Below are 11,623 nucleotides of genomic sequence, written 5' to 3' on the forward strand. Positions count from 1 at the left end.
CATTATTATTACTATTTAAGTTATTATCATTATTATCATTCTTATTATTATTATTATTATTATCATTATCATTATCATTATTATTATTATTATTATTATTATTATTATTATTATTATTATTATTATTATTATTATTATCATTATTATTATTATTATTATTATTATTATTATTATTATTAGTATTATTATTATTATTATTATTATTATTATTATTATTATTATTATTATTATTATTATTATTATTGTTATTATTATTATTATTATTATTATTATAATTATTATTATAATTATTATTATTATTATTATTATTATTATTATTATTATTAATATTATTATTATTATTATTATTATTATTATTATTATTATTATTATTATTATTATTATTATTATTATTATTATTATTATTATTATTATTATTATTATTATTATTATTATTATTATTATTATTATTATTATTATTATTATTATTATTATTATTATTATTATTATTATTATTAATATTATTATTATCATTCTCATTTTAATTATTATTATTATAATTTTTATTGTAATTATTATTATAAATTTTTTTATTTTTATTAAAAGGTCAGACTTCAAATAAAATGTTAAATGTGAAGCTTTAACTTGTTTTCAATTTTAAAGAAAAACAGCCAAGTGAGCATACCCAAAAGTCCTCTTTCTGTGGCACACAAAACTAAACTGTTAACTAAATTTTGCTGATGATAGAACTATCCTGAATTGGCTATCCATTTAACAGGCGCATTTTTTTGTTGATATACCTTTTTGTCAACAAGACCCCAAACCTACGAGCTTAATATTGTTGCTAAATTCAAGAGGTCACTAAAACCAATTGTCATTGCTGTTGATTTAAAAGTTGAAAATGACAACTGCGGTTGACATTGCATGTGAAATGGACTGCTTGTAGTTTGTTTTAGGCAATGCCGGAATACTGTCAAATTTTTGCTTGGCTACTGAATATTCCCTTTCATCGATTTCGATAGCTGACATTTAAATTATTTCTTAAGCTAGCACAAAGTTTCGAAGTAACCGACTTGCCCCTGGCCTCTCTCATCCTCCACTATAGTGCAGTCTTCTATAGTTTTGAAATAGGAAAATTGATATATTTCATCATTATAAATTTTTGTTTGCCCAAAGTTGTGGTTGTTGTTGTTGCTGTCATTGTTTTTGGTCAGTTTATTGTTGGTTGCCCGACAACCGCAACAAAAAATTTGAAAGCCCACGCCCGCTGCGTGCATTCGCTTGTACAGCATCTATTATTAAAGTTCAGTTTTTGTTGAAGTTTTCAATTTCATTTTTGCGAAACAAAAAAAAAACGTTATATAAAATATGTAAAATACATAAAGCGAAATTGTTGAGGTACAGGCAAAACAAAAACTAAAAGCTCATGGCAGAGTGAACTGTTTTTGGTCTGCGGTTGAGTAATTGTTTCAACCATTTCAAATTCGTGTAATTTTAAAATAAAATCCTTTTCAAAAAAAAATATGTTGTAAATTTAGTTGATTTATAGTTAACTTGCGACTTTTCACATTGGCAAATATTGTTGGTGTAACACATTTAATGGGATTTCAAATGGTTCGAGTTTTCCGAATTCTGCTGCCACAACATAGAACGTCCAGCTTACGCTCAAAAAGCAATTTACACAGCAATTTTAATTTCTAAGCCTTATTAAAACTCAATAATGAGATCGCATTACTTCATTTCGCAGTCCAACAAGAAAAACCTCTGACTAAGTTAAGAGCTCGCATGAAAATACATCATCCAGATGGAGTCTAACCAGATCTGATTTTATCGAAAAAATGTTAAATAACTGCTGTTAGATTATCAGTGCCTGATAATATTAACATACTTTAGATAACCCTGAGAATTAAAAAATATCGAACTCTAAGCACCCAACTTATTCAAGCATGCAACTTCTGAAGTACGGCGCTAGGCATAAGGTGTCTTCGTATCGTGCTCTCTAGATCAGGGCACTATTAAACGTATTTATATGCGACTTTTCCAATAGGATGGCTTCTTTGATAAAAATATAACATGAGATTAAACTGTGATTCTGGACTCGAAGCCACAAGAAATACCAATAACATTATTAATATAATATTTACCTTGATAAAGTAAATTCGTATATTCGTATATGTATATGCCTTAAACGGAATATTCCAATTCGTGCAACTTTCACTGATATCTCATGTTCTGCCGTTCGGCTACATTTCAATCACAGTGGGCCATAAATATCAGCAGACAGCAGCTGGCGAATGCCTCGGCTCATATCAGTAGCTTGTCACATTAGACATACAGATATGTGTCTGTGTTTTTTTTTATTTTTATTTATTTCGTGTAGCTGCTTTTATTGTTGTTGCTGTTGCTCTGACATGTCGTTGATGGACACTATTTGTTATTAAATTTGCGGCGCTGTACACCTAATGACGTCCTAAGCGTTAATAAAGCCACTCGGACGAGCGCTGACCACGGGGCAGATTGGCTGGCCAAGTGGCCCACAAGAACCCAGCCGATTTAATATTAATATAAATGCCAGCGATTTGAGAAATGTGCACAATTGTATTAAATGCCTGAGGTATTTTTTAATACCAACTAGAAGGCCACTTCTGGCCACTTGGCCCACTTTGGCTACCCACATTCAGGCGCCAGAGGTAGGCCAGTGGCAGGCAGTCCTCTTTGCGGCAAGTTAAATGCCGCGTTAAATCGAACAGGTGACAACAACCAGCAAACAGGCAATTGCCAATTGGCAACTCAGCCAAGTGCCGTTTTGAGCCATAAAACGGAACGCAAGCCAAGCACTTGGAGCCTGCAACACAATGCCGCAAGACTATTACTATTTGGGCTGCCAAGCCAGTTTACAGCACATTGAACATAGTCTGGGGCCAATGTTTCTGGCCAGCACAATCACCTGTCGACACCGCCCCACACCAGGGAAGACCCTTTAGTCGACGCCGGGTCGCACTGCTAGCTGCAGCCAGGCAATATTCTTTCAGCTGAATTCGATTGAGCTGCACGTTGAACGCAACGCTCGCTCCTTACCCTTCCTTACCCCTTCAATGCCTACTTTCTATTTATACAGCGAACAATACAGTAAATACAGTACTATGGTGAATTCGACACTGGCAGGAGCACGGCGCGCATTTTAAAAATCTGTCAGAGAACTCTTGTCTAGTGAATAAGAACGACTAGAAAATAACCTATTCGGAGTGTCCTTTCAAACATTTCCACTGACAAAAACGCCTATTTACTGTAATCCTTGCTTCTCATAAGAAGGATATACCCTCATCTTACCCCTTCTCATGAGAAGGATTCACCCTGATCTTAGCCCTGACTCTTCCACTAAATCAAGTTGAAAGATATTTGTTACACCCAAGATAGCCTACTTCAAATCATTTCTTTGCTACAGAGTATTTAAAAGACCATAAAGTGGCTGAAAAAGTTTTAAGCATGTGCCGATTGTTATCATAGAAAGGCAGCCTTAGCAACTTTCTATGGTTCATAAGCAAAATTGCAGTTGAGCTAGAGTTGAGAGCAATTTAAATTCCGATTTTGTTTGATTTGTTGATTACTTAATCAGGATGCTGTATGCCAAAAATTGTCTGATAACCGCAACCCTTAGGCAACTCTCAAAAGGTCAGAGTATATTTTGGAGCCAGTTTCTGAACATCATATCCACACTTGGGTCTCAACTTAGGTTTGGGGCAATTTCGAAGCTCTTCAAGTCTAGATTTTTATAGTCACAAGAATTTGCCAACATCTTTGCCACAAATTGTTGCTTGACGCGCCGCAAATGAAATTGTTTTTCAACATATTTTTGCCCATACATAAGTACACCTATCTATACATGTGTGCACATGTGTGTTTGTGTATGCTTGTGTGTGCTTGAATGGCTTTTAAGCATATATTTTCTGAGCCATGTGCTTGAGCTGTTTAAATTTGTTTAAATCTTGCGGACATATTTTACTTTATAGGGTATACTGCATATATGAAAACTAAGATCGGAATTAGTGAACCTGTTGATCAATAAAAATAAAACAATTATTGTTGTTTTAATTGTCTTTATATCCTGAGCGTGATCCAGCTAAGAATTTGGCTGGGAATGGTTTTTATTCTATCACAGCTTCTATAAATTATTAACAGGATATCTATGCGTCAAATATGGTAGGCATATTGCCTTTTGTTTTATTTTGAAGAATTCATTTTCCTTTTTGTGCGTTGTCTAGTGTGTTTATTGTGTGTATGCTTCGTCAGGGGCCCAACACTTTAGTCACTTTTGAATTAAGGCAAGCGTCTCGGCTGCTCGACCCATCTTTTTGGCCAATGTCTTGTGTATGTATGAGCAGCTCGTATATTTTCAACAAACATTTGCCAAATTGTTATAGAAAAAAACGTATGTGTGTGCGGGTGTGCGTGTGTGTGTCTGTGTGTGTGTCTGTGTGTGTGTATGCATACAAGTTGGTCGAGAAACTTGAACACAACATATGTTAACGACGCGATTGCCTTTGGTTGCCGCTGGATCTCTGCTTCTTATTTGACAGCGTAGCCAGCACGTGCCGCCAGCTTCTCTAATGGTGACACACACAGTCACACACATATGAATATATACACACATATATATATATATATATATATATATAGTATATGGCGTATGCCAGACAGCGTGCCAGTGTACTGTTACATAAAGAGCAGGCAATAGGTTGGAAAACTGGTTCAGAGCACCGAATTCAAAATGCCCTTTACTAAAGATTTGTGTTAAGATGAGCCCTTTTAAAATATTAGTAGGCAATTATTTCTTCCCGCTCTTGGCAATATCAAAATTCAACCGAACCCATTTCCACTTATAGCTGTGGATTAATTGCAATCAAATTTCGTATTGTATAAATCTTAAAAATATGAGTTTAAGGTCGATTCAAAATATTTGATCAACATAATTTTGATCAGTCTCTTGGCTCCGTTTTGTTTAGTCAGAACAAATATTTGTATATATTGTACATATACATATACATATATACTTTATTGAACATATTTTAAATCCTATGTTCATTGTCATATTTGTATTTCGTAATGCTCTGATTCCGTAAGCGCATCAGATCCAAAATCTCACATGTTGTCTCTTATCCCGCGACATGCCCATTCGCCCCACTGTGAACGCGTTGCGCGTGTGTGCCGTATTTTATTATTCTCAAGCGAAATAGATTTATAAATCCAGCAAATTGCGTTTAGCTGCATTACCCATTAACCGGTCGACCCCGTCCACCCTGCACCCTACGCCGCCCCTGTCGCATTTTTGTAAATTTATAATTTCGTTTTGTGGCTGAACAGAATTTAATGCGGCGACGGATTAAATATTAAAACGTGTCCCACGCTTCACCTTGACCGCCACGCATCTCACCTTCGTGCTTTCTGCCTGTGTGTCGGTCTGTCTGTCACCCTGTGTGTCAGTGTATCTGCCTGTCTGTCGGCCATTTGCATATTTTGCTGCACTAACTGTTACTGTAACGGTAAAAGTAATGCTTAGCTTTGCAATGGCGCCCGCTTTGCTATGTTAATCGCGTGACGTTTCAAAATAACAAACCTGCATTGCAAAGACACGTAAATCCACACACACCTACACACACACACACACATACACACATACACACCTGTCTTCCATTTAGTTTGTTGAACCCGCTTTATGTGGCACGCTAAGTTGAACGAACATTTTGGACTTCATTTCCGGCGCTTCTTTTACCTTAACTGAGTTATCCCCATCCTCCTGCTGCAGGTTCGCCCTTCGCTTTGCTATCTCTGGCTTTGCCTGGCATTTCAATTGAATTGCTAATGCGGCGAGTGAAAGTTGCGAAATGGCAGTGCAGCTACTTAAATGTTGCAGTTACAGCTACCTTTCAACCCCTCGATCTTGCCCCAACCCCATTGAGAAAATAGAATGGATAGCAAAACAGAGCTCTCTATATAATCTTTTGTGATAAATTTAGTTCCCTCAGTTTTCTCATAGTGCGCAATAGTTTGCAGCATGATTTCTTTTGAACTGTCTGACCTCTTAAAAGTTTTGCCATTTGTCAGCCAACTAATGATAAAATACTAACAATAAAGCGTAATTTGAAGTACTTTTTCTCTGGAACAGGTGAAGCAAGTGCAAGGAGTGCGAAAGTTTGTGGAATTAAAGGTACTTTGTCTGATCTCAATTTCGATTAAATTATTTTATTATTGTAAAAGCCAACGTTAGAAGTTAGCTGGTTAGCAAACCACGAAAAACAAATGTTGAAAAGATCTTCAATTTAATTATTAAATATTTTAGATTATTTAAAAATTTTCATTTAGTTCTAAGTTAAAATGAAAAATAATAATAAAAAAACTAAAAGGTAGCTCGTGTGTTCACAACATATTTCAGCGCTTATGTAAATAATGAATAAACGCACAACGATATAGGGGCGCCCATTCAAATGTTTATTGGCATTGCAGCGTACAGAGGAGTTGGCACATTCGGATGGTCAATCCTTTTATTTGGCTGGGCCACGCGAGTGCGCCGCGATGTAGGCAACGTTTGCGTGCTGCAAAATTGGCGTCTGGCAGAAGCAATTTGTATAGCGGCTTATCACTTATCTGGAGGAGAGGGTTAGGCAAAGGGAAGGGTGGCGACTGGTGGATGAAGGTTTTGGAATATTCGATGGCAACGAGAACGATGACGACGTCGGCGTCGGCGGCGGCATCGGCGTCTTGAGCAGTCAGAGTCGGGGTCGGAGGTTACACTCTGGATTTGCCCATTAAAGTGAAAGCGAAAAGCGAAAAGCGTCAGCGATGCGTTTAGGGCGGCAAGCGAAAACTTTTTTCGTGGCAAGGGCACGCGCGCTGTGCGTGAGTCTGGGGCGGGGGGAGTTGGGGTACTGCTGCTATTCAGACAGTTGTTCCCATTGTTCTTGTTGTTCTTGTTGTTGTTGCCCTAGCTTTTTATTTTAATTCCCAAATCGAAAAAGTTTGCCATTGCGATTACACTAAAACTCTAAACGCTTTAAGCGACCCGGCCCAGATTCTGCAAACGACTCCGAACGCCTTTTTATGTTGGCCCTTCTGCTGGTGGGCGTGGCCATGCGAATGCCATGTATGTGAACTACTAATTCGGCATGTCTGGGAAGTTTCCTTAACCGGGCCCCCAGCTACGCTCCGCGTCGAAGCTCATTTCGTATGCCTAACTGTGAGCCGCAGCCCAGGCATGGGGAATTCGTTAGAGTTTTCTTTTCTGGGGGGTTTGCCAGTGGGTGTGGCTTAACTGAATGGCTGACTGGCAATAAGCATGCAGCATTAAACGATTACAAATGATTAAGTCAACAACTTGGCGTGAAATTTGTTCGGCATCATGTTGCCGTATCTAGACAGAATGGGGCTCACATTAAATGCAATTTGGCCTTATCTCTGCGCATGTATCTGCGGCACTAACACAACCAGATGATGACAACTACCAACTAGTCGCAGCAGCTTTGCGTATCCCCCCAGAACCGCCCGATCTGAGCCGTCTGACCTGGCTATGCAAACAGAATGAAAATTAACCGCATTCGATTCCCCAAGCGGGCCAAGTACAATTTCTTCATTTTCATTTATTATTTAGGGAATTAATTATGTGCTCTGGCTGACATACGAGAAAGCCGCCCCATCCCAACCCATCCCCTTCTCTTAGTGCCAGAGCCTGGCACATACGCGCTGCTGCATGCTTTGCCCGCTGGCTGTGAAATTTATTCATTGGACCACAATAGCGCGAGGGATTGAAATTTTTTGTAAAAGTCTGCACAGTGGCGAAAACGGCGAATTACGCGCACTTAAGCCATTCAACGACCACTGCCCAAAGTTGCCAGACAGTCAGCCTGTCCGTCTAACCAACCCGTCACATCCAGCCCTCCATTATGTGAAGTTGGAGTCTGCGAAGTGTCTGAAGCCGTTGCGGCTCTTTCAAAAAGTTCAATTTAGCCGAGTGTACCCTACAGGAGGGTAAAATGAAATTTGCTATCAACGGATTGTATAATCTTTTGTACTTTGATTCATATTAATGAATCGTATAAATGGCATAGTTCTCCGCAATTATAAATATGTATACACTTTTAAATACATATGCATAGGTATTTCTTTATTGAATCAAGTCCTGGATTGTCTAGTAGTCCAAGTCTTCGAAAATTGCAGGACCTGAACAACGAGCATCCGGACTCAAAAATTGCGCTTAATTTATAAAAGCTTTATGCTCAGATAATTATTGCATTAAAATCTATGTACGCTTTCAAGGGTATTCCATCTTCGGCAACTCAATGCAAAAAGTTTTCGCTTGTTTTCATTTTTAAGTTGTCCTCGCATTTGTCCTCGTTGCTCTGGCGGAATGAAAACAAGCGCTGCAAATTGGACGGCAAGAGGGCGTTGCAGATAGCGTTAGGTAAACAAAGTTCCATAATAACGACATAGATATACTCTACACTCAAACAGTCTCAGCGGCAATTAGGAAATCTACAGCATTAAATATCATTCTTGTGAATGTACGATATAAGAAATGACTTGAAAATGTAGTTGCCTATTTGGTATCAAACGCTGTTAGCGCCATAATATACCCTGTTAGACAGCCAATATTATAGAGCATAGAAGCCAAGTATTGGAAATTCAGTCATTCATTCATTTGAGCACGTTGCAAACTGAATGCGAAATGTCCTTCAGGCCTTCTTTTTGCATTTAAGCCTGTATCAGAGGCACTTTAATGGCACTTTTAGTTTCACTAATCGCTTTATGATGATGTCTTCACTATGGCACTGTTTGTGTGCGTGTGTGTGTGTCTTTGTGCCTTTATGTTGTCTGCACAACAGTGTGAATGTGGAGCAGGTGGTCTTGTTCTTAGGCGTCTGTTAGAAGCCGCCAACATGCATAGCGAACAGCTGTGTGCTAGTTAAAGTTTTTATATGAAAACAACTCACGTAGTTGTTGATCAAACACGATGCTGGAGGAGCATGAGAAGCTAATGGCTGCCTATGTTGACTGCAAATTAAAATGACTCGAACAGCAATAAAAATCTCTAGCAAGCGTCGTCAACATATTGATTTAGTCACAGTTTGATCGAGGGTTTCGCAGCTGCCTGTTAACTGGAGAAAGAATATGTCTTCTCCATTCTCATTTCCACACAAGTTTATAGCTGCCATTTTTTTAAATTGTCTGTCGTAATTAGATAGATGCAAAGCTAAACACATTTTAATGGACGGATCAGTGAGCCCCATCAAAATCCACAAGTTAAATTGATTGCTTGCTGTATCCTGTAGTTAAATATAACTACCACTTAGTTAATTTGTTGTCTGTTCAGACTTTAAGCAATTGCAAGCTGGTCAATTATTATCTACAGTTGCATTCGTTCGCATGTCATCGAGCGTAACCAGGTGGGCAGCAAATGGATTGGCAATTGACCAAAAGCGTAAACATGGCTATCACATGGCTGACAATGAGTCAAACTGTCTGTTAAGCTAACTGGCAATTTCTCGTAATGGATTTGCAATTGAATTCCATTGGAGTTGCCAGCTAACCAACTGTTTTACATTTTTTAAGGCCAATTAAGGCGATTCTCTGCTCGAGAGTCGCCGACCACAACAATGTGGCGGGCAGGCACTGTTAGGATTTGGCATATTTGCGCCACGGCTTGCGGTTGCTAGACATTGCGCCGGATAGCCATGACCAGGAAGGGGGCTGAGGCCAGGGCAGCAGTTGGTCAGAAAATTGCCCGATTTCTGTGCTGTTTCTGTGAGCTGCTCACTGGATTGACGGCCTAATCGAACAGCCATCGACTGGCTGCCGCGAAAACATTTGCCAAGGTTGTTAAACACGCAAATCTCTTGAATTCATAATGCAGCTGTCAATTTAAAATTTTATGGCCTTAACAAGGCTATTTGCAATGGAATAGCTGATTAGCTCCGTCAATGAACTATGCGGTGATAACTGTAAGACAAGACATTAAGACTGAAAATTATAAATAAGCAAACGAAAATTAAACTGGGCATTTTGTGTATACAACTCCTGCAAGGCATGCTATCGCGAAAGAGACCGGAAAGAGTTCCAATGAATATCTACTAGATTCCCTAATCCCTTGCATAAGAGTCCCATTTAGGGAGTTCCCCTTCAAATGTTCGTGTAAATTCTTTTTTGTTATTTTAAGTTCACTTGGCCCTAATTATTTAAGCTACTTTTATACACATTGCTCACTAACCTATTTCATCAGTACATACGCTATTCATATAAAATATAATAATGCACATATAATTATTTTTGTGTTTTACATACTTATATGATAAACAAATATATAATAAACAAATAGTAATTGTCCATAAGACCAACATTTTGTTTTCAACTATAATAAATTAAAGTGAAATTCTTTTGTTGCTGAGCCGATTTGGATACCAGATGGCAATTAAATATTGTTGAGCGGGCAGCATGGCGTATGCGTAATATTTATCATTCTGTTATCAGCGGACAACTAAATCGCATTTGGCATGTACGACATGGCATGGAAAGTATCTTTGAAATATGCCAATGCCTTTAAGGCCATATTCAATTTTGTTTTCAGCCTCGCAACTTTCCGCCCCAGCCGTTCCTTCAATGCCCCAGGCATGCCATGCTGATTGCCAAACCCAGTCGCCAGTCTGTTTCGGTTCTTTTATGTGGGTTAATGTGACCATGACAAAACTTGACTATAAAACTCTGTGTGTGTGCGTGTGTGTGTGCGTTGGTGTGCCATTTCGATTGCGAAAAATAAAGCCATTAAAAAACATAAACATACGAAATGCTCGCTCTCAGTAGTTAAGCAGTCTCTGTCAGCCGGACAGAGATCACAATGAAAATAATGCGTGAGAAGTCAGAGGACTGCAATAATATTTACGATTTAAGTTGCGGATTACATTAGGCATTAAATGAGGCAGAACTTCATTTTGAATGGAATTCGTTTTACAATCCTGCAGCTTGTTGCATTCAATGGGTTAAACGGAAAGTTTATGTCTACTTTGATAGATGCTTAATCCTTTGATTTCCCAATAATAACAACTATAAATAAAAACAAATTGCCCATTTGTAAAATAAACCAAATTTTGCGATTATGATTATGGCGCATAAGCATAAAATAATACTTCGCAGGGGTTAAAACCCGACGAAGGGGTGCAGTGTATGTATTTAGTTAAAAGCAAGGCGAAGTCTTGATACGTAAATTGAAATTCAAGAAAAATGGATATACAGCAATAGTGATTGCATGTTAGCTACCCTGTACTCAAAACCAATTTGGCATGCGAGTCTATCCAAAACATTTTACATGCTGTCAGACGACAGGTCGACACGCCTGCTCACATATCCCTTCTTTTGGTGCGGGGTGTAATAAAAACAAATTGCGGTTGATTTGGCAATGTCCATACAAATAACTCAAATTTTTCGAAAATATTTTAACATAAACATCAGCAATTAAAGTGAGCTACAAAAAAGGAGTATTGCCGGCAAATGCCTTGGCAGGGCATATTTGCGACAAAGCCCATTATTATGGCCTCGATGGGAAAAGTTTGCGCTTGAAAGGGTCATTAAATAAGAAGAAGCAGAGTTGCCAGTTAGGCAATAG

Source organism: Drosophila montana, unplaced genomic scaffold (genome assembly GCF_035044405.1).
Source record: "Drosophila montana isolate Dmon_TW-CO22-7 unplaced genomic scaffold, ASM3504440v1 contig_2178_1, whole genome shotgun sequence".
In the NCBI taxonomy this organism is placed as follows: domain Eukaryota; kingdom Metazoa; phylum Arthropoda; class Insecta; order Diptera; family Drosophilidae; genus Drosophila; species Drosophila montana.